The sequence below is a fragment of the Mastomys coucha genome, unplaced genomic scaffold, assembly GCF_008632895.1.
Source record: "Mastomys coucha isolate ucsf_1 unplaced genomic scaffold, UCSF_Mcou_1 pScaffold16, whole genome shotgun sequence".
NCBI classification, from domain to species: domain Eukaryota; kingdom Metazoa; phylum Chordata; class Mammalia; order Rodentia; family Muridae; genus Mastomys; species Mastomys coucha.
In genome coordinates, this window is record NW_022196898.1 from 46,182,942 (window position 1) to 46,186,958 (window position 4,017).

Below are 4,017 nucleotides of genomic sequence, written 5' to 3' on the forward strand. Positions count from 1 at the left end.
AGATACCAGGAGGGAACATCTTGGGTTCTTGAGGTAGAGCTAAATCTCCTACTTTGTCCAAGACATCACAGACTTGGCAATTGTTCTGAACTGCTATATCATGGATGTGATGTTGTGCTGTGACCTGCAGTAGAAGGAGATGCATAGAGAAGCTCCCACATGCCATCCCTTTAAAGGACAAAGGATACTGATAGATCTCCTGGACCCAAACCCTTATTTGCCTTATTTTAGTTGCAGCCTCTTGGGGAAGTCATTTAACATCTGTGTTGTTTTCCTGCCTGAAGAATCAGAAGACAAAGTTACTTTCCTTAACAGATCTCATGGGGTGGTGGGTATGGAATTTCTATTATTAGGATGTCTCTGACACAGAAAGGACGCTGGAGGTTTTCTTTGCTGTTACTGAGAGGAAGGACCCTAAACTGGGAAAATTCCTCTATATAATAGTGTTGCAGGCAAGCCTGCATTTTCATCATTTATGGTCCATGTGGGAGGGCAGTCCCCATGGTGTGTGATTTATAGGAAAGCAGGCTGAGCACCCCATGGGAGCAAGCCAGTAAGCATTGTCCCCTCTCTGCCATGACACCTGCATTAGCTCCTGCCTTTACTTTCCTGCCCTTTTTGAGTTCCTGTCATGGCTTCCTCCACTGATGAGGAAGCTTAAGTCAAATAAACCCTTCCTTTCCCATGTTGTTTATGGGTGCAGTGTTTCATCACAGCAAGAATAACCTAAGACAGATTCCTTATGTTATTTTCATTTATTTATTTATTTATTTGCTTGCCTTGAGACAGGGTGCCCAGATTTTCTCTAAGGAAGTTAAAATAGTAAACACAGACATTTGATATTTATTTGACCTTTTGTTGTATGAGACAAACAGAGGAAAATGTGACATGTGTTACGAGAATGTATTAGAAAAATTATAAAATAGGAAAGTATTTCTGAGCCAACGGAGAGATAGTGGTTGTTTGTTTGTTTTCCCTAAAGACGATTGTGTTTCCAAATTAGGAGAGAAAGAGAGAGATAAAACCCAGAATGGTAAAAATGCTTGGAGTACTTGTCCAAATGGTTTGAGAAATCTGCAAAAGAATTTCAGAAAGGCACAGGACACAGGGCTTCTTGCAGGAGGCACAGAGGACTGTGTGCTCACAGGTAAGCACTAGGGGAACCTGGAATGTAGGCACAGAGTGGTGCCTTCAAGGGAAGGGATGCATAATGAGCTGTCTGCCCAGAAGGCTGGGAGCAGATGTGCCTTCTAGCCTGGTGAACTTTGTACAGTCTCTGTGGCCTGAGACCCTCCTCCAGGCTCTCACAGTAAGGTTGTTTATTGTGATTAATCAACAGAACCCATCTTTATGGACTTTACAAAGTATTTTGATGTAGTCATTTGTGATCTTTATTTAGCTTATCTTTTTCCTCAAGGAGGTTAATGTAAGGTTCATTGTACACATGGGATTGAGTTAATTATCACTAGAAATATTTTCACCAAATTTTGTTGGGCTTAAATATACTAAAATAAAAAAAAAACTGGATTCAGACTCCAGAAACTTTAACCAACACCTACTATCTAGTCATGTTGAACTGAATGGCCTTCTTGTGTCTCAGGTATTGTCACCCTTTGGTCTTTGTGGTCCAAGTGACCCCTGTGACTTCTGGGACAGATGCATATAAGAGCAAACAATGCTGGCTTTTGTAGACATTGAACTAATATCAGGGAACTTTGGCTCTGTATTCAGATCTTAGATTCTGTATTTTAAAATTGAGAAGTTTTCCCAGTAATAAAATTGCTTTGAGTTCAATCCCCAGTACCGGGGAAAAAACCAAAACATATTGAAGTTTCTTACATCTGATCTTATTGGAGAACTGTGACATTTCTCTGCTTTGTCTCTAGAGTAGGTAGCCAATCCAGCTTCAGACATCTCTTGTACTTTGTGTTTTTATTTATTTATTTTTTATGTTCTTGTGATTTTTGAGGGGTTGTGTAATTTTTTACCAAATCTTTTAAACTGCTCTATATTTTCCAAATTAAAAATTAAATTCTTTTTATGTTTTAAAAAAGATATATCCATTTTGTGTTATGTGCATTGATGTATTGTTTAGAACTGGAATTGCAGATAGTTGTTAGAAGTAATATTGGTGCTGTAAATTGAACTCAGGTCCCAAGAACTGCATCCAGGGCTCTTAACAACTGAGCCACCTTTCTAACCCCTAAACCCTTTTGATATACTATTAACTTTGGGATTTTAGAAGGTTCTGCACGTCCAAGGGGCTTGTATATAAGACCTATATTTGAGCATATGCATTCATATATATTCCAAGGGTTTATAAGTCTCAGGATATCTGGTACATTTGAATGAATGCTAAGAGTTATAATTAGTACAACATTACTACATGTTTTAAAAATAATCAAATTAATTATTTTATAATTCTCTCAAAAGTGAATTGTATGAAAAATATAAGGATGTGGGACTCAAAACTTCTATAAAAATGGAATTTTTTTTGTTCCTTTTTTTTCCCTTTGGGACTGTGTGTTTCTTTTAAAATTTTCAACTGTTGCTTCTCAAAACTCAGAAGAATCTTACTTTTAACTCAACAATACTGATTCAGTACTTTTGAGATGCTACTCATACAAACATATGAAATTAAACTTGACAATGACATTCAGATAAATGTGAACTGCTCTTATTAAACCTCAAATGTGTTTTGAGTGTTTCGACACTGACTTTTGAGTTGAATGAAAACAACTCAGTAGGTTCATATCTCTGAATAATTGGCCCCAAGTTGCTGGAAAGGATAGGAGGTGTGGCCTTGTTGGAGAAGGTGTGACATTAGAAGTATCCATTGAGCTTCTAAAAAGTTGGATCATTCCCACTTAGTTATCTGCCTTGTGGTTGTGGATCAAGATATCAGATCTCAGCTACTGATACAGTGCTATGCCCATTTGCCTGCTGCCATGATCTCTGCTCTAACACTCTGAAACTGAAAGTGTCCAATAATCTCTTCTTTCTATGAATGGCCTTGCACAGTGTACAGAAAAGTAAGCAAGACATGCCTTCATCACCTTCCTTCTTCACAGGACCTAGTCATATCACCTCCAGGTTGAGGTTCATCTTGGGAAGGAGGGACAATCAAAAATCAAACTATGGGATGCCTGATAGGTGATTTGATCCAGACTGGTCCTGACAGAGTCAAGGGATGGGTGTGGGATCCAAGCAATTGGTGTAAATGAACTCTGGAGTGTATAGAGGAAGAGGTGACATTTATAATGGTCTCCCACTAGGAGCTGAGTCCCTTCAACAGCTACTTCCACAGAAGGATGAGAGAATGGAGCAGCTGAGAATCTACACTATCAACCCAGTGCTTGTCCTTGGTCTGGGGGTGGGGAGAGATAACAGAAAAAAATAAAGTACCTCTCCAGCAAAATACTCAGTCACCTTCTTTGAGAATAAATGGCAGAGAGGAGGAATGCTGGGAAAGACATTGGAGGGTTCCTCACGACACATATGAAGTCCTACTGGCCCTCACTATATGTGCTCTAATCTGCCTCTCCCCTTCTTCACTCCCCTTCCCTATAGTCTTCATAAATGTACCTTAATATTATAAGCACTTCCTGCTATGAACTGCAGTCTCTCTCTTGTCCTTAATAAAAATAAACTATGGAGCAGATTGGGAATGTCCAAAGGAGGCAGATACCCATTGCTAAGGTCTCTAGATTAATAATCTTTTGATAGTATTACACAATATTGCACGATATTGCAAATATTGACAAGTCCATTCTGTTTAGGACATAGAAGAGCTTCTAGGAAAGGAAAAAACTGATCTGCAGTGTCTGAATAGGAGAGAGACCCAAAGGGCCAGGACCTGCCTGTGGCCATCCTCTCCAGTGTATCCAACTATGCAGTGACTTTGTGCTGTGCCAACTGTGAATGTTGTTTACAGATCTACCTGATTTTTATGTTGCAGACAAGAAAGCCCTCCTCACACACTGTCCATGTCCACCAGCCCCTAAATCACTTACTGGA

The 4,017-nt window shown here is 39.4% G+C and overlaps 1 long non-coding RNA gene across 1 annotated transcript; it reads left to right on the top strand.

Annotated features, from left to right (window-relative positions):
* LOC116093492 lies at positions 1-3,418 on the top strand. Its single transcript, XR_004119726.1, has 3 exons — positions 1-33; positions 1,004-1,147; positions 3,276-3,418. It is a non-coding gene; the product is annotated as an uncharacterized LOC116093492 (long non-coding RNA).
* The last annotated feature ends 599 nt before the right edge of the window (positions 3,419-4,017 follow it).